Consider the following 21207-nt stretch of genomic DNA (forward strand, 5'->3'; position numbering starts at 1 on the left):
TGCTTAAACTTCAGTTATATTCCTTTCTTTTTTCTCCCCTCCAACACTTCTTTATCCAAAAGCATTTCATCCAAGAAATCTGATCTCTTCTGTGACTGACCATCTCCAAACCATCGTTCAAAATTTAGTTCAAGCTAAATGCAAAGTACTCTGAATAGTCAAAACAAGAACAAAGTTGAAGGACTAACACTTCCTACAAACTATAAAAACTTGCTAAAAGGTTACAATAATCAAGACAGTATGGTATTGGCATAATGATAGACACAGATAAATATGAACAGAACTAAGAATACAGAAGTAAATCTATACACCAATGCATAATTGATTTTCAACACGGATGCTTGGGGAAAGATACTCTTTTCAACAAATGGTACTGAAATAGCTGGACACCTACATGCAAAAGAGTACATTTGGACCTCTGTATCATACCATTTCCAAAAATTAACTTAAAATGAATTAAAGACCTAAATGTAAAACTATAAAACTCTTAGAAGGAAACATATGTATAAATCTGGAACTTGGTTGGCAACCTCACACTAGGCAAAAGTTTCTTAGATATGGTATCAAAAACACAAGCAGCCAAAAAGGGGGAAAAGATAAGTTGAATTTCATCAAAATTAAAAACTTTTAAGCATCAAAGTACACTATCAAGATAGTGAAAACAACCTATATAGTAAAACATATTTAGAAATTAAGTACTGATACAGAACTCATACCAAAACACGACAAAAGTGGACAAAGGATAGAAACAGGCATTATTTCAAAGCAGATATACAAATGGTCAATAATGACATAAAACGACATTCAATATATTTAGTCATTAGGAAAATGCAAATTAAAACCACAATGAGCTATCAGCTTCTACCCACTAGGGTGAGTGTAACTTTAAGAAACAAAAACAGAAAAATAACAAGGGAAGGCAAGGGTATAGAAAAAGTGATCTCATCATATATATCTGGTTAGAATTTAAAAACAGTACATCTTCTACAGGAAACATCTTGGCAGTTCTTCCAAAACCTAAACATAGAGCTACCATATGACCCAGCAACATATGAGGAATATATACTCAACAGAACTGGGTATATACACAAGAGAACTGAAAGCATATGTTCACACAAAAACTTGTATAGCAATGTTCATAGTAGCAGAATTTGTGACAGCCAAAAAGTGAAAAAAAACTCAAATGTCTGTCAACTAATGAATGGATAGATGACATGTGGCATATCCATAAAGTGGAAAATTATTCAGCCACAAAAAATGAAGTACGGATATACAACATGGATTAACTTTGAAAATATTATACTAATTGAAAGAAGCCAATTGCAAAAGACCTCATATTGTATGATTCCATTTGTGTGAAACATCCAGGGTAGGGAAATCCATAGAGACAGAAAATGGATAGTGGTTGCCAGGAATTGGAGGGAGAGGTAAGTCAAGAGTGACAACTAATGGGTATAGGTTTTCTTTTTTGGTGTGATGAAAATGTTTTGGGATTAAATAGTGCTGATTTTTGAAAACTCTGTGAATACACTAAAAAATTGTGAATTGTACACTTCAAAATGGTGAATTTTATGGTATGTGAATTGTACCTCAATAATTAAAGACACAAAAAAACAAACAAAAAAAAACTTTAGTGGAAGTCACACCTCCTCTGTAACTGACTTTTTAGGCTGAGGAATGTGTAATTATATCTGTCCCTTCTGGATCTTTACCTTCTTGAATAAGAAGGCTCTTTCTTTTGCCTTCTTGTGCTTGCTTCACTTTAACAGTCACTTGAGAAAAGCTTATGGATTGAATGAAGGAGGGTACTCTTTGGGTATATAAATATACCTTGAGGGAAAGAAGAATCCATGAACATGTATATTTCTTTACTTCATCAATACCAAAGGGTGCTGATAGGCATATTGAATAGTGTGACAGGGACCTGCTTCTACATGCTAGGGTTACTTGAAGAGGCTATGTTGCCACAAAGCTACTCCTAAAACTCCCTGCTGAGAACGGCCTTCTCCATGTAGAACTAAGAGCACAAAGAGTTCTCTGACCACTCTAGGTCCCAGTAAGAATTTCTCACATAAGGTGGGATCCAGAAGTGCCAGTGGGCATTACCCCAATCATTGGAGGCCCCTCCATCATGCAGGAGCAGTAAATGGAAAATTTAGAGAGGCTGTAAGCTCACTGATCTCTGGCCTTGTTCATAATTCCAATGCAAATCACCTGGCCATTCTTACAATGAAAAGCATGGCCTAAGGACAAAAATCATATTTTAACAACATCTACCTCATTACATTTAAATGTGTTTTAATAGTCCTAATTATATCATAGTTATTTTCATATTTATAAAATGTACAGCATTCCTTTTATATCTTATAATGAATTACCTACTAAATGGCAATATGAAGTTTTGAGTTACATTTACCAAAATGATTCCTATCCTATGTTTTGTTCTTGATTTAGAGAAGAGAATATAAAATGATTAGAGATTATCGGTGACTGTGAATATCATATGCTCTGCACTTGAAACTCTCAAAAGGCTAACAATAATTCTCCATGTAACTTAATTATAGACTTAAATAGTGATATGTTGAAGTTACCTTTCTTCTAGAAAGTGATACAACTCTTTGCTGACTACTCAGTGTTCAGATTTTAACACATTTTCTTAGTAGTTTTGAACCTTTTTCCCCTAGGAAAATCTTGTCCCCCTAATTATATTCTCTTTATATTACCTCTGAACACAAAATCTATCTAGATAGGTAATGAACATCTGAGGAAAGAAATTCTTAACCTGGTTTATGTAAGTCCATAAGGGGGTTATCTAAAGATATCTTTTTTCTAGGTGATCCACGAGTCCTCTAGAATTACAGGTAATTTAAAGTACATTTTTATGTATGGCTTTTTGGAAAGAGGACACACATCTCGAAGCTGTCAGCACCTCAAGTAATAATTACTACTTATATTTTGTGCTCATTCTCATTAATGACATTCATCTCTTCTTCAGGTATAGTATGTCCACAGGATCAAGCTAGACATTGTAAGGGATTAAAGACAAATACAAGGCAGCATTCATTGAATCAGGTATTTAATTGTGCAATTGAAGAAACACGTCTTCTATTGCTTCAGTTTTATATGGAACATGGTGCATTTGTGATCTCCAAGTTCCCTTTCAGTGCTAGAATCTAAAATTGTAAATTATTTACATGCAGCAGTGGCATTAAAAAGGGAAAAAAAGAATAACAGTGCAGGACCCTTTGCACTCTTTCACATCATACTCCCCCAAATCGAGCCTCACAGTTTCAAGCTAGAAGATACCTAATGTGGGATCATCCAACCCCCTAATTGCACACAGGCTCTCTAACTTTCGATTACTGATTGTAGTCAATGTGAGACGTAACGGCCACTATTTACAACACTGACTCTGAGATTTAACGTAATCCTCCTTAAGTCTGCTCAAAAATGGCTTTGAACTGCATGCCAGTCCAATGTGCCAGCTCAGTTGCACCCTACTCCCGGTTCTGCTATATTGCCAGAGGCTGTACTTCAGGCTGTATTTGGTGACTCTTTCAAACTCCTCGTCTTACTTCTAATTACCACGCTTCCACTCTGTACAACATCAGTGCCGTTACTGTTCTGCCTTCCCTCCCCTCTGTGCAGCCGTCGTCTAGCACAGTTGAGGTAATGACTCACTCACTTCCTTGAGTATGCCTTCCTCTTCACCTCAGTTGACCTGACAGTGCCCCAGGGCTCAGCCCCAGAGCAGGTGTAGGACCAATCTGAACTTATTTAAGGGGAACCTAAAGGAGTCTTGTATCCCTGTCCACATTTCAGTGACTGGGATTTTCCTGGGACCTGAAACTCTTCATATTGGCCTAGGAATTCAGTGTCTGTTTTGTGTGTGTGTGTGTGTGTGTGTGTGTGTGTGTGTGTGTGTGTGTGTGTGTGTTTAATTGTTCCTCTGCCTCCCCTAAATAGATAACCTGCCAAAAAACTTTGTTACTATAAAACTGAGACCCTGTAATACTTTTCATAATTTCCTCATAGGAACTGGACCCTGCTACAGGACTCCATTCCTGAGATTGCCCAGAATTCTCACCTACTTCCCACCTACAACTATTGCCCCTTCTCTGTGCCTTCACACAGCAACTAAATGTAAAGTTGCTTACTTTTGTAGGCTTTTAAAGTTTTGTTTTTAATGTTTTATTTATTTTTGAGAGAGACAGCATTAGCAGGGTGAAGGGCAGAAAGAGAGGGAGACACATAATCCAAAACAGGCTCCAGGCTCTGAGCTGGCAGCACAGAGCCTGACACAGGGTTCGAACTCACTAACTGTGAGATCATGACCTAGCTGAAGTCAGATGCTTGACCGACTGAGCCACCCAGGCACCCCAACTTTTGTAGGCTTTTAAAAAAGGCTTGTGATGACATACCACAGAAAAGCAATAATTTAAGATTGAATATTAACCATCTCTACCCTTAAAAATGGATCAAATCTTTCCCATCACAGGGACTTTTTAAAATCATGTCTTTTCTTAGGCTCAACTGAACACAAACTATTCCACCTATCTTATAAGAACTCTTTTGCACCACAGAATCACACTCCTCACATAGCTTTGTGTATCTAAAAACTCATTTAGGGAAACCTGGGTAACTCAGTCAGTTGACAATCTTACTCTAGATCTCAGTTCAGGTCTTGATCTCAGGGTTGTGAGTTCAGGCCCCACGTTGGGCTCCACAGAGGCATGGAGCCTACTTAAAAAAAATTAAATAAATAAATAAATCATTTATATGTTTTACTACTGCAGAAGCTAGGAATTCCAGTTTATCCTGTGAAGGACTAGGATTAATCTATTAGGCAATACATTCTGCATCCTTCTTTCGTTAGAGCTGATGCCAGAGCTAGAGTACTAGGACCTTCCTGATTATACTGGATTGTCCATGTGATACCACTGTCAAGTCTTAAGCCAAAAAAAGGTACTTAGACCTAACCAGGAACAGAGACTAGTGAATGACCAGAATAGTTGTTACACTTGGCACTTTTTTTTTTCTTCTTGAAGACTGTGAAAATAGAGGCATGCTAAAATTATACCTTTTTCCTTTGTACTTTTTTTATGACAATGAAGCAAAAAAAGAGGTTTTTATAATTTCCACTTGTATTACTTTGCTTGGGTTTCTATAAAAAAGTACCATGGACTGGGTGACTTACACAATAGAAATTTATTTTCTCACAATTCTGGAGGCTAGAAGTCTGAGATCCAGGTATTTGTGGGATTAGCTTCTTCTGAGGCCTCACTCCTTGGCTTGTAGATGGCCATCTTCTCCCTGTGTCTTTCCGTGGTCTTTTCTCTGTGTCTATGTCCTAATTTCCTCTTCTTAGAAAGACATTAGTCATATTGGATTGTGCCCCATCCCAATGCTCTCATTTTAACTTAATTACCTCTTTAACAACCCTGTCTCCAAATACAGCCTGAGTTATAGGAAGTTAGTATTTCAACATATGAATTTGTTGGGGAGAGGGAGATTTAGCTCATAACACCTTTTGACTGAAAATCACCTGGATTTCATCATCAAAACTATTGGGAAATAGTGGTATCACACAGTAAATACCCATAATGTTAAGTAGCTATTCATAGTAACCCCTTTTATTCTCAAGTGACCTGATTTGTCTGAGTATTACATAGTTACCCTCAGACTAAAGAAAGTTCCTTGGTTTTGTCAACTTTCCCTAGTGCACCAAAAGCCATCCCAGGTGATACCACAAGGCATCACCCTGATAGAGGTTACTGAATAGCAAACCAACCTGTGATTACTCGGTTTAATATTCATCATGGATTCCAAATCTTTTTTGGAACATTGAAACGACTGAGATTTTCAGATAGATATGATAGTAATAAGTTTGTGGAGCAGGTGAAAATTTCAGTGAGATGTATTCTAGAAATAATTGCCTAAAGCACATTATCTTTTTCGGCCTATTGCTTAAATATATGTATATCTGTATTATCTTAAAAATTGTCACTTTATCTATTTTTCTCAGTATAACATTGCATTTTCTATTCTATTACTGAAATAAGAAAAATCACCTGAGGGACTAGTTAAAGATGCCTGTTTAAGAGTTTTGTTCAGATTTGTGTTTTAAAAAACAGATTTTTGAATATGGTCAGCAATGAACCGGAACAGATCACGCTGAGTAAAAGATTAGCTGGGATACACTGATTTTCTAGACTCAAGACTACACCAAAAATTCAATTATAAATCTAATTACAACTTTAATTGTTAAACAATCAACCAGATTATTTTTTGTTGTTGAGTGTTTTGTTTCCTGCTGACTCATAAGCAGGTGCACCCGCAGGTGTTAACCTTGCCATCACCATGTGACCTAATCTGCCCTACTCTTTCTACTTTCTGTATTACTCTTTACCTTATACCTTAAGCTACAAAATGTGCACAAGCTGAGATACAAATCATACATCTCTGGGTAGAAGCATAAAACTAGGGAAGGATTTGTGGCAGAAAGGGGAAGGGGCAGGTGCTGCAGGCCAGCAATCCCACAGTATGTTTGACTAAATAATAGTCTTTCCAGATGCTCCTCTGAAAATGAACTCCATGGTCAAAAGGTTTGGCAAATCTTCCAGGCTACAATGCTTTTGGAGTTTTGAAAAACACATCACGATAATAATAGGTTTTAAAGTTCTACAGTAAAGAAATCTATGTCACTTAGTTTAATCCTCTATTTCCTTAATAGATTTACTGTGTATATGTTTGTAAATGTTATGAAGTCAAAAGTCTGAGGAATTAGAGAAGGATAAGTAGAAAAGAAAGGCTTTCAAGAAAGCCTTTAGGCTTGCCCAATAGAAAGGAATGAGGGTATTCAATAATCATATAGGGTATATGCATGTAAGTCACAATTTTTGTGGCTATATAGGTAGCGTCACTTTGTGTTATTCAGGAGTCAAGGAAAGGAAGTTAATTACCTGAACTGTTTCCACCAAACAGAGTTAATTTTAAATGCAAACAAAGTACCAAAGTCTGGCTTTCAACTGATTACAAAAGTAGTCCACATTTATATTCCTCAAATGTCTAACACTGAAATGGTTATCTCTCAAAAAAACATAATATTCCCAAGATTTAATTTTTCCAATTCTCACTGAAAAATTTAGAACTGAGTGGCTGGTGATAAGCAAAACAAAAGTAGAACACATTTTCTCATCCAGGATGCATCTCTCAAATGAAATTGTATGGGACTAAAATTTACAATGCCAGCAGTTTGAAGCAAATGCAATAACACTTTAAAGTAGCATTACAAGATTTATTTTTACATACTTAAAATTCAAAAACTCTTCAGAGAATACGGGAAATGGAAAATGTTTACTTTCGGAGCACTCGACTATGTTTTGGTTCAACACTAAACCATAAAATAATTCATGAAGCATACCCAACATGTGGTTCTTAGAGTCTGCTTAGTAAATAGATTTTAAATAATTCAAGTGGTAAAAAAGACAAACAGTCTTTGATTCTCCACGAGTATATACAGAATCTCATGGATAATCTAAAACAGTAGATAATCACCAAATTTGGTATAAAATCACACAGCTTTAAGGCATTTATGCTGTAGCATTCATCCAGTAGAATTTTCCTTAATGATGGAAATGCTCTATAATAATAGTCACCTGTGGTTACTGAGCACTTGAAATGTCACTAGTATGACTGAATTTTTAATTTTATTTAATTTTAATTGATTTAATTTAAAATTAAAGTGCCACATATGTCTAGAGGCTACCATATTAGACAGCACAATTTTAGCCCTTGAAAATCATGACCAAGAATGGAGTTAAAGCCAAATTTCTATAGTTGACATTGTGAAGCCCTATCTGGATGTTCCATTTTGTCAATGGGAGGCATTTTATTTTTTTGAGAGAGAGTGAGAGAGAGGGAGCACACAAGCAGGAGAGGGGTAGAGGGAAAGAATCTTAAGGAGGCTCCACACATGACACAGAGCTGGATCAGGACCGTGAGATAATGACGATCTGAAATCAAGAGTCAGATGCTTAACCATCTGAGACACCCAGGTGCCCTAAGAGGAGACTTTTAATCCTGCTTCTCTGAGTACTATCAGCATAGTGCCACCAGCTGTTACACTGCAAAGTTTGTTTTAGTCCCAGAGAATCATTTCAACCAACGGCATGCCCTTCTCGGGGAGGCACACATCCAAAGACTGACTGCAGAAGAGGCACGAAGACCTGGCCATTCAGTCCACTATTGGAGAATTCTGATAGACCATACACTCACAGGTGGTTATACTGTCCTGCAGCACCACTTCTATCCCTGCCCAGTCCTTCTGGTGTTTTCTTTTTCCCACAGGTACTTATCTCAAACAAAAATCCTGCCAACCACACTGTCTCTCAGTACCTGCTTCTGGAGAACCCCACTATCGGCAATCTCTAAGAACACTTAGGGAGAGATTTTTAGAATTGCTCCATGAAAAAAAGAAAACAAAAGCACAATTAAGAATAATGAAATGCTGGGCACCTGGGTGGCTCAGTCAGTTGAGCGTCAACTTCAGCTCAGGTCATGATCTCGCAGTCTGTGAGTTCTAGCCCCGCGTCAGGCTCTGTGCTGACTGCTCGGAGCCTGGAACCTGCTTTGGATTCTGTGTCTACCTCTCTCTCTGCCCATCCCCTGCTCATGCTCTGTCTCTCTCTCTCTGTCAAAAATAAACATTAAAAAAATAATAATAATGAAATGCTACATTTTATGTAAACTCAAAGGGGAAATAAGAGAACATGCATTTATCTGCTTATTTTTTACAAAAAGAAACACAGGAAAGACCAATAAGGAGTGAGTGAAGTGAAATGGAAGAATTGAAGTGGGGGGGAACTTCCCTGAGTACCCATTTTTGTATAATTTTGACTTTTGGAACAATTTTTTATACATATATATGTGTACTCAGGGTATACACACACACACACACACATATATGTGTATACACACACATATATGTGTATATACACACACACACAGACATATATATATTTTAACATTTATTTATTTTTGAGAGAGAGCATGGAAAGTGAGTGGGGGAGGGGCAGAGAGAGGGAGACAGAGGATCCAAAGCAGGCTCCATACTATGAGCGCAGAACAGGATGCAGGGCTCCAACCCATGAACCATGAGATCATGACCTGAGCCAAAATCAAGAATCCATGCTTAATTGACTAAGCCACCCAGGCACCTTGGAACCATGTTATATTTGATACCAAAAGAAGTCATTAAAGACTGAGGGAATAAACAATTAATGTGAACTACAAATAGAAACCAATAAATCTAAAGACATTTTAAATAAATAACCACCACACTGAAGAGGGGGTGAGGATGAAGAACTAATTTTTGATCACAATATTTTTACTACATACCCTTCCTTTAAAGATAAGAACGGTATACACACACACATATATATACACACAGAGAACAGAAGTTCTTTATACTATTCTACCAAGTACTTTTAATCTTATATCAAAATGTAAAAATAACAAAAATAAACTAAGGAAATAAATTTATATAGGTTTCTATCCCTATTTTTAGGAAAATCAGCAAGATTTCATTCATATTCTTCTATCACCTCCATAGTTTCCCTATTACAAATTATGTAATCTTATGCCTCATAGTCATTGCACTTTGCTATTTACATATGAATATTGACAAACAGTTTCAAATCTTGTTTTATTTACCTGTATTTCCACTTGAAGTTTAGATTTACTTTATAATGAATTTGAAGTGAACTATAAAGAAATTAAACATTTTACTATGTCTGGTTTTGCAAAAGAAGAAAAATACACAAAAATCAAATGCCATGTATAAACATTCTTTTATATATACCATATATAAACACTTATATATATTTATATATTAATAAACATTTATATACAATTATACATAAACATTTGTATATATACATAAGTAAATAAATAAATAAATATATATATATATATAAAGATCTAATATACAAATAAACAATTTAGCATTTTATAGGCACATTAAGTAAAATAATTATAAGGGAAGGATTGAAAACATTTAGGAAACAAATGATCGTTAAAGAAATTCGATAGTATATTATTGGCTACTACTAACTTATGAGATTAAAAAAATATTGCTATAGGGACTAAGAGACTACTATGCACAATTTTATAGGGAAAAAGTGGATAATGTAGAACAGATGGATGGATTCCTAGAAAACATAACCTACCAAAATAAATCATGAAGAAATAGAAAATGTGAACTGACAAATTACTAGTAAGGATTTTAAATCTAAAATCTCCCAACAAAGAAAAGCCCAAGGCCATATGGCTTTGCTGGTGAATTGTACCAAAAATTTAAAGAAGAGTTAATACCAATCCTTCTTAAAATCTTCCAAAAAAAAAAAAAAAAGAAGAAGGAACACTTTCAAACTTATTTTATAAAATCAGCATTAACCTGATACCAAGGCCAGATAGGGACACCACAAAAGAAGAAAATCACAGGTCAATATCCCTAATGAACATAGATGCAAAAATCCTTAACAAAATAGTAGCAAACAGAATTCAATGGTACATTAAATGAATTATACACCATGATAAAGTGGGATTTATTCTTGGGATATAAGGATGTTCACCATATGTATACCAGTGTGATACACCACAGTAACAGAATGAAGAATAAAAATAGTATGATCTCAATAGATACAGGGAAGACATCTGATAAAATTCAACATCCTTTCATGATGAAAACTCCCAACAAAGTGGGTATAGAGGGCAAGTACTATAAACTAATAAAGACCATTTGCAACAAGCCCACAGCTAATCAATTCTTAACAGTGAAAAGCTGAAACTGAAAGCTTTTCCTCTAAAATCAGGAACAAGATCACCACTGTTATTCAACATTGTACTACAAGTCCTGGCCAGAGCAATTAGGATAGAGAGAAAAATAAAATGCATACAAATCAGAAAGGAAGAAGTGATGATAAATGACAAAACCCTAAAGACACCACCAAAAATCTGTTAGAATAAACAAATTTAGTGATGTATCAGAATACAAAATGAACATACAAAAATAAGTTATGTTTCTGTTCACTAACAATGAACTACTGGAAATGAAGAAAATAATCCCATTTACAATAGCATCAAAAGAATAAAATATTTAGGAGTAAATTTATATAACAGGGTGAAATATCTGTACACTGAAAACTGTAAGACATTGATTTGAAAGAAATTGGAAAAAAAGACACACAAATAAATGTGAAGATAGCCCATGTTCTTGGATTAGAAGAATTAATATTGTTAAAATTTCCATAATACAGGGACGCCTGGGTGACTCAGTCCATAAAGTGTCTGATTTCTGCTCAGGTCATGATCTCTCAGCTATGTTGACAGCTCAGAGCCTGGAGCCTGCTTCAAGTTCTGTGTCTCCTGTTCTCTCTGCCCCTCTCCGGCTTACACTCTGTTTCTGTCTCTCTTTCACAAACGAATAAATGCTAAATTTTTTTTTAAGTTTAAAAAATTTTCCATAATACCAAAAGAGGTCTACAGATTCAATGTAATCCTTATAAAAAATTTAATGGCATTTTTCACAGAAATAGAACAAACAATCCTAAACTTTTTATGGAACCACAAAAGATCCCAAATAACCAAAACAATCTTGAAAAGAAGACCAAAGGTGAAGGAATCATGTGTTCCAATTCAAAAGTATGTTACAGAGCTATAGTAATCAAAACAGTATGGTATTGTAAAAAACAGATATACAGATCAAGAGAAAAAAAACAGAAAGCCTATAAATAAACATATCCACACATGGATAACTCATAATGGACAAGGAGCCAAGAATATACAATGGGGAATGGATAGTCTGTTAATAAATAATGTTGGTTAAATTGGATAGCCATATGGAAAAGAATGAAACTGGACCCCTATCTTACATCACTCACAAAAATCAAAGTGGATTAAAGATTTGAACATAAGGCATGAAATCATACAACTCCTATAAGAAAACATAGGTGGTAAGCATTTTACATTGGTATCAGCAGTGATATCTGGGGATTTGATACCAAAAGCAAAGGCATTTATTTATTTTGCAAAAGAAAAAATAAACAAGTGAGACTATATCAAACTAAAAAGCTTTGCACAGCAAATGAATCAATCAACAAAATGAGAAGGCATCCAATGGAATGGGAAAGTAGATTTGCAAATAACTTATCAGGTAGGAATTACTATCCAAAAATTCAAAATATACAAGGAGGCCATATAATTCATTAGAGGGAAGAAGAAGAAGAAGAAGAAGAAGAAGAAGAAGAAGAAGAAGAAGAAGAAGAAGAAGAAGAAGAAAGAAGCAGCAGCAGCAGCGGGAGGAGGGGGAGGAGGAGGGAGAGAAGGGAGAGGAGGAGAAGGGAAGGAGGGCAAGGAGGGGGAGGAGAAGAAGAAGAAGGAAGAAGGAGAAAGAAGAAGAAGAAAAGAAAGAATCCCCAATTGAAAAGTGGGCAAAGGACCTGAATAGACATTTTTTTTCCAAAGACAGTATACAAATGTCCAGTAGGTGCATGAAAAGGTGTACAATATCACCAATCATCCAGGGAAATCTGCATATCAAAATTACACCTGTTAGGATGTCTATTATCAAAAAGTCAAAAGATACAAATGCTGGTAAGGATGGAGAGTGAAGGAAACCCTTGTATACTGTTGGTGGGACTATAATCTGATACAGCAACTATGGAAAACAGTATGGAAGTTCCTCAACAAAGACAAATAGTATTACCACATGACCCAGTAATCCTAATTCTGTGTATATATTGAAAGACAATGGAATTACTATCTCACAAAGATAACTATATTCCTATGTTCATTGTAGCACTAGTCACAATCACTAAAGTATGAAAACCAACTATGTGTCAGTCTACAGATGAATAACAAAGAAATTGTGGTATACATACACAAGGGTTATTATTCAGCCTTAAAAAATAGACAACTCCTGACATTTGAAACAACTTAGATGAACCTGAAGGATGTTATGCTAAGTGAAATTAGCCAGACAAAGAAAGACAAATACCTCATGGTATCATTTATATGTGGAATCTGAAAAAAAATACATACAAGATAGAGAGAGGAAAAAAGAAGGAGAAATAAAGAAAAGTTGAACTTATAGAAACAAAGTAGAATGATGGTTGCCAGGGTCTGTTAAGTGGGAGAAATTGGGACAGCCTGGCAACAGGGTACAAAACTGACATTATAAGAAGAATAAATAATGTCTGAAGATCTAATATTTAACATGGTGATTATAGGTAATGATATTGTATTACATAGTTGAAATTTGCCATGAAAGTAAAAAATTATATGTTCTTACCAAAAAATAAAAGAATAAAAAGAAGGTAAATATAATAGGTGAGGAATGTGTTAATTAACTCAGTAGGAATCCTTCACAAGTTACATATGTATTGACTCATCATATTATTTTCCTTAAATATACTGAAATTGTCAAGTATACCTCAGTAAAGTTGACAAATGGAAAAAAAATAAAAAGGAGTTAATGAAAATCTTAATTACCTTGACCTACTTAGAGAATTAAGCAATAGAATGTCACATTTAACATGGATATAGAAAGCTTTTCTGTAGTCACTATATTACTAACTTTAGTTTCCAGATTGCTTTGGCATAATATGGATTATTTTCGGCCAGTAACTAGAAAAGAAAAAAAATTAACACATACCATGTCCTGTTTTCTGAAAGACATCAACAAAGAATACTTTTGAGTTCACTATAATTTTTGATTTGGAAATCAACTTCCTTTTTTTTAAGTTTATTTATTTATTTTGAGCAAACTGGATGTGGGGCTTAAACACAAGAAACCATGAGATCATGACCTGAGGTGAAACCAAGAGTCAGATGCTCAACGTACTCAGCCACCCAAGCACACTGGAAATCAACTTCTTAAACCACTGAGACTTTCTATATAAGGCTATGAGAATTGTCTGATACTTCCGGAGTATAATTTGCCACATGTTGAAAATTCACTCTTCATAATGAATAGTTTAGAAATAATAAGATTGTTATTATATTTATATAGCCTTTATCATTTGATAGTGAAAGTCAAAACAGACTACACTGATATTTTTATGATTCACATTAGTTCTATTAATGATATTTTCTCTAAGATAGCTTAAGTTTGGCAACACTAAAACCTCCTGCTACTATAGTTTACAGTTCCTGACCATAGCAGATAAAAAAAGTATAAAAATAGCTGGGAAAAGTAAAATTAATTGTACTGTACAGCATAATTTATTATTTCTCAGATGTATTCTTGCTCTTTTATGTAATTTCGGCAGATATTTTCTGCTCAGCTACTGCCTACTACTTTGAAAAAGGGGTTGTACTTATGATATTATGAATTTGAATCTTTGAGAAAGATAATCAGATGGTTGTATTTTACACAGTTTAAAGCTATTAAAGAAAAAGGTTAATAAAGTTGGGGAAATGACAGGTTTGATTACATCCCACTAAAATAATCTATATAATTTTGTGATTGAAAAATAAAACAAGGTCTTTTGTTGTTGCTTTTCTTCACATACTTTGGTTAATTAATTATTCCATTTATTTATTTTATAATATATAATTGTTATTTTTGTAGATAAGAATAGAAACTATACTCTGGAAGAATAGCGGCAATTGCATATGATTCAATCTAAATTTGTTCTGATGTCATATTGAACAATTTGAACATGTTGATGTCTATAACTGTAGGCAAGCTTTATAAATTTAGCATTGTATTTTGTGTTTCACTTGCAACATTACACTTAAGCAAGTGTTAAAAGCAGGGAAAAAACAAACACATGAAGCCAAGCGCTGTTTTTAACATTAAATTTGAATCATTTGTCAGATATCACACCAAATGCAACTCTAATTTTCATAAATCTCATTTACCTAAATTTTATGGTTGATGCCAGATAATGTTAGTAGAATCCCCATTTGGTTAGACGTTCTGCACTTGGGATTTAAAGTCTGGTTATGTTAATCTAGTTACTTTGATTAAGGTCAGTTTCTCTAAGTATCAATTTACTTATCTAGAAAGTGGGGACAATGAAAGCTGTCCGGCTGAAAGATCTAATAAGATAAAGCATACAAACTAGTCCTATAAAAATGTAAAACTAATTTTTTCTGTTGTTTCCATTAGCTTCTTATACTAATTGTGATGGAAATTCACTGATAAATCATTTTTTAAAGCAGTGGATTTTATCATCTTGGAATCCCCATAGATTTTTATGGGAACTTTGAATCTTAAACAAATGGATTATCTCCACTGAGTATGTGTTTAATTCAAAATAGAGAGCTCCAAGCACAATAATCAGTAAAGAACATCCTGAGTGACTAATAAACTACGTGGCACACACATATTATCTATGAACATAATCATTCAAAATATTCTCTAAGGGGCTATAATCTCAGACATTCTAGCAGTTATAAATTTCTCTGTTTGAGACCAAGAAAACCTATGTAACTAAAATTATTTTTCAAACAAAATTTAAATTTTTGCAAGGAGCAGTTTGAATTTAAACAATCTATCTTTTCAATATGGTGCAAATTAAACTCACCAAGAAAAAAATCAGCTTAACAATGAGCCACTCTTTAAATAGTTCTTAGAATCAAGTTGGACAATATTTCATGTAAATCTGAAGCCTTCAGGACACATACAAGAACCACCAGTTAGAGTAAAATAATAAAAACACAGACACTTTATTTTTTCCCAACAAAATGACAAGGCATTTCATGCTGTGAATATCTAACACTTTGTTTTGACAACTAGGCACATATTTATATTTCCTGCTATTCTAGTGAGGGAATAGTTCAACACTGTCTCAGTTGATTTAGTGCCAACTGAAGTCAGTCTTCTGACATTTGTCCAGGTAACTGGACCAAGAACACCTGGAGAAGACTTGTCACAAATTACAGTGATATTCTTTATTCTTTGAATGGTTTGGGTTGGCAGAGGTGATGTTGAACAGACAGCAGGTAAACAACACACAGATCCACTGAATTGTAACACTGGGAATATTAAATAAACTGTGTCATTTGATACACTTCACTAGAGTAAAACCACTGAAAAAACCCTTCCTCTCCAGAATTTGAAACAAAGAAAAAAAGGGGAAAAAACAGGATTGGAACAAATGGAGGGACATATACACAAAACTTTAAATCAAGATGGATTTCAGAAAGTAGGGTATAAGGAGAATTAAGTCTAAGTCAAGATAAAAGAAAATTTGGATTTCAATTAACTAGTTGTCCATAGATTAGACAGGAAGTTTTTTGGAGATGGTACTAAAAATAAATTCTATATCCAGCAGAAGTTTCAGAAGATAAATTATTTTTTTAAAAAAAAGAATATGGAAAGAAAAGAATTTTTAACTACTAATAGTATTTTTGGTCTGGTTGTCAGACAATCTGAAGCTTAGAAATTAGGGAAGGATTTTCTTTTCCACGTTTCAACATAGGCCAAATGATATATCCTTAAAGATACCCATTTCTCACCTCCCTATATTTATTCTCACCCTTAGCTTTCTGATTCACTCTGTTTCGAGCTTTACCAATTAATACATTAAAGTTAAGCATATCTTTGTTTATAACTGGTCACTGGTGTTATAATTATGAGCAGTTACTGTAAATGTTAGTTCTTATTCCACATTTCCATGAGCCCCCAGCTAACATGATGATAAGTTTTTGTCACTCAAAACCACATGAGCCCTAAAGTCTCTTAGAATTCTAAAATTGGATGGTTCTAGGGAATGAGGTATGCTTCGACTATAGTTTATTATAGTTGAAATACTTGTAGCAAGTTGGTGGAAGCAGTATGATGAAGTCTGCTATTCTGGACACTTAATGTTTGAAACATTTGATAATTTATCAAAGTAATTAAGAGAATACATTAGACTTTAAATATCCTAATATCTTAAGCAGAATTTCTGCTGTTTTGAGTGGTACAATAGGTGTGAAAGAATTGACAGGAGCATTTAAGGAGAAAAAAAAAAAAACCATGTATTTTGTAAACAAACCTGTCAGAGTTACAATGCTTATAGACACTTTTTTTTTTTTTTTTTTAGTTTTAATTAGGTTAATTAGAATCAGGGCACAGCCCAGGGTCAGAATCATCAAAGACAAGTAGTCATGTTAAGGGAACAAGTTACTCACTCAACCAATATTTACTGAGAGCTAATGGAGTAGAAAAACTGGGTCCAGGATCCAGAGCACATATATTCCTCAGTCCTGATTGGCATGGAGGCAGGGAAATGAAAGGCAGCAATATAAGATATTGAAAGAACAGTAATATGAGGTCACAAAGTTTAGGTCAGTAGTCCTAGTGGTCCAAATGTGATTTGGCAGATGAAGCATAGAGTTCTTTAACTCATTGGGTCTCAAAATTCATTTGCATCACCTGAAGAGTTTGTTAGAACACAGAAAGTTGGGCCCCTCTTTCAGAATTCCTATTTAAGTCTGGGGCAAAGTTTTAGATACTGCATTTCCTTACAAACCATCTTGTAAGATCTGTATCTCTATCTATGTATTTATTATATTAGTATGGTTCCTTTTAATGTGAAGAAAATAAGGTTCAGTGTGGTTAATATGCCAAATGAAGGTAAGAGCTTATTTCTGTTAAAAGAATGAGACTTTTTTTTTTTGCAGTGTTATGGGAGGAAAGGTTATTTAAAATCTTTTTTACTCTTTGTTCTGATTCCATAATAATCAAGAACTTTTTGGATATGCAATGAGGCTTACTGAGCAAAACTATCTTACAGAAGTTCCTGTCTCTTATGTAAATCCATTTGGATCATGTATCATGGAAGAGTGCCTTGGCATTCTTGTTTAAAAAACACCTACTTGGGGCACCTGCGTGGCTCAGTGGGTTAAGCATCCGACTTCAGCTCAGGTCATGATTTAACGGCTGGTGATTTCAAACCCCACCTCGCTCGGGCTCTTTGCTGACAGCTCAGAACCTGGAGCCTGCTTCATGTTCTGTGTCTCCCTCTTTCTCTGCCCCTCTCCCACTCATGCTCTGTATTTGTCTCAAAAATAAATAAACATTAAAAAATAATAAAAAACACCTACTTGAATCAATACAAAAATTGTGGTATGCTTCCCAATAATAAAAGAAAATGACTTACTGATACATGCAACAATGAATAAACATCAAAGACATTATTGTGAGCAAAAGAACTTGCACACGATATACTTACTGTGTGTTTCTATTTGTACCAAGTTCTAAAATGTACCATGATAGGGGCGCCTGGGTGGCTCAGTCGGTTAAGCGTCCGACTTCGGCTCAGGTCACGATCTCGTGGTCCGTGAGTTCGAGCCCCGTGTAGGGCTCTGTGCTGACAGCTCAGAGCCTAGAGCCTGTTTTAGATTCTGTGTCTTCCTCTCTCTGACCCTCCCCCGTTCATGCTCTGTCTCTCTCTGTCTCAAAAATAAATAAACGTTAAAAAAAATTAAAAAAAAATGTACCATGATATATGTGAGACTGGTGCTTAGCAAGGGCTGGTGATGGGAAGGAAGGACTCTGAACTCTCAGACGTGATGAAAATGTACTATAGCTAAATAGGCAGAGACATTACATGGGTATATCCTTTTGTCAGTTAAGATGTGTACATTTCAATCTGTGTAAATTTTTTGTGTAAAAATAGCAAGTGGCGCTGTGGGATGTGAGAGATGCACAGACAACACAAAATATAAAACTAGAAATATAGATAGTTAAGGAAGCCAGGTAAGGCATATGGAAAGTTCATTATGCTATTCTGTTTATTATATATACATATATTAAAAAACAAAACCACACACTTGGATTTTTATTATTCCATACCCTTCTTTAGAACTTAATTATCCTTAGATTAGTTAATAAAATAAAATTCCTAAAACTGGAAAAAGAAGTGCTTTTTTATATTACTTCCTCTAATAATCATTTACCTAACTATACTGTAGGGTATTAAGTCAGATACTTTTATTCACTTTGAACAAATATTTATTTGTAGTTTTTATTTACAATTCACAACCTGCCTTCTCCTCTTCCCTCTCTTCCTCCCCACAAAATTGAGGAGGGTTGCATTACATTTTTTAAAAATGTGACCCAAACCCCAAGATACAGAGATCTTAAGACAATTGCAGGAGGAAGGGATAAATGAATCAGAAGCCAGTGGAATAGGTCACTACAGTTCATGAGAGCTTCTCAGCAACCAGAGAAAAGAGAGAAAAGGGTTGAATCTTTTCATTTTCTTTATGTTTTTTTTTTTTATTAAATTTTTTTTTTCAACGTTTTTTATTTATTTTTGGGACAGAGAGAGACAGAGCATGAACGGGGGAGGGGCAGAGAGAGAGGGAGACACAGAATCGGAAACAGGCTCCAGGCTCCGAGCCATCAGCCCAGAGCCTGACGCGGGGCTCGAACTCAGCCCAGAGCCTGACGCGGGGCTCGAACTCACGGACCGCGAGATCGTGACCTGGCTGAAGTCGGACGCTCAACCGACTGCGCCACCCAGGCGCCCCCATTTTCTTTATGTTTTATAGAGATTAATATGTAAAAAAAAAAAAAAAAAAGAAACCCTCCCCCGGCCACACATATACATTGGCATGATATTTGTAAAGGAATTCTTCATGTGAGTACATTAGGAATAGAGTGATATTATTTATTGCATTTGTACTTTGTTATTGAGCCTAAGAATTCTGGCTTATAATTTTGCCCCAAATGGTTAGTTATTTCATCTTTGTTTAAGAATGTAGGCAGCAAGTGTGATTACTCACATTATAAAAATGCTTCTATAAGAAGGATTCTAAAGGAATGATGGAAGTAGAAAATCATGATTTAGCAAATACCACTGAAATAATTGTAATAAACAAGAGTCATTGATGAATGCTGTTATTTATGAGGAAAAGTACAATAAAAAAGAGGATATTTAGGTATCCTTATAGTATCTTCCCAGAAGATATCCATGAATTACAACGGGGAAAAATAGTACCAATACAGGAGAGAAAACTGGCAAACACCAGTTTGAAACACATAGTTTTCATAACCAAGGGGTAAAAGTTAATAGCGTGGGAAATGACGCATATCCGCAATATGTACCTCCTCACATAATGCACTGAGGAGGGCACACCATCTCTTCTGCAGTATTCCTGCCAAAAACCTATAACCACAATTTAATCATTAGAAAATATTGGACAAACTCAGTTGAGAGATTCTACAAAATATACTGCCAGTATTCTTCAAAGGGTCAGGGTAATAAAAGAGATACTGAGGGATTATTTCAGATTGGAGAGGAGTAAGGAGACAAGGTAACTGAAATGTAGCATGGAATTCCAGACAGGATACTGGGTCAGAAAAAAAAAAAGTCTATAATTAGTTAACAGCACTGTATCAATGCTAATTTTATGGCTTTGGTACCTGCATAATATTATGTAAGATGTTAATACGAGAGAAAGCTGGCATTAAGTTACACAGATTTTCTAAATACTCTATTTAAAATTGTTTGTGAGTTGAAATTATTTCAAAGAAAATAAGAGAAAAGAAAAAAGGGGGAAAAAAAGCATTCTGAGATTGCTTGAGAATCTGGCCAACATTTTGCTAGATAATACCGGATTCTAATTCATGAAATGACTGGAGCCAAAAACAATGTTAAAAGCAAATGGGGGTAATTGAGCAATTTACCAATTTAAAAGGAGTATTCATAAAGTAGCTTTGTGATAGCATGGCAGCCTACTGATTCATCACCAAGAGTTAGCCTCCACATGTACACGCCTGAAGCTGAGCTGTTAACAGCCCAGGGAAGTCAGAGCATTTGCAAATGGGAGAGGTGGAATGACATTTTTGGTGATGCCTAGAAATCGTAGATGGACACGTCCTAATTTTAATTTCAAAATTCTAACAATGATACAATAGACTGTAAAAACACAGATCAATAAGGTCTCAAGAAAAATTATTAAATAGATTATTTAAAGTGTACGTGGGAGGACAAAGCAGTCACCAGTAGACCTAACACAGTTTATAAATTATAACTCATATTTGACACGATAGACTTCTTTCTTGGAGAGTTATTGATTAAGCAGAGAAGTTAATATAGATAGAGAGAGGATAACTGGACTTGAATAAGATAATTAGAATGTTCTTTGTGATGTCTGGAAAACAGGGAGAAATTTTGGCAAAATACATGAATTATTACATGAAGT

General features: G+C 34.9%; 1 protein-coding gene across 18 annotated transcripts in view; it reads right to left on the minus strand.

The window, feature by feature from the left end:
* The window catches only part of NAALADL2 (N-acetylated alpha-linked acidic dipeptidase like 2), a 1331477-nt gene that overhangs the window by 452686 nt on the left and 857584 nt on the right, over positions 1 to 21207 (minus strand). The gene's annotated exons all lie outside the window — the stretch shown is intronic.

The sequence above is a fragment of the Panthera tigris genome, chromosome C2 (assembly GCF_018350195.1).
Source record: "Panthera tigris isolate Pti1 chromosome C2, P.tigris_Pti1_mat1.1, whole genome shotgun sequence".
NCBI classification, from domain to species: domain Eukaryota; kingdom Metazoa; phylum Chordata; class Mammalia; order Carnivora; family Felidae; genus Panthera; species Panthera tigris.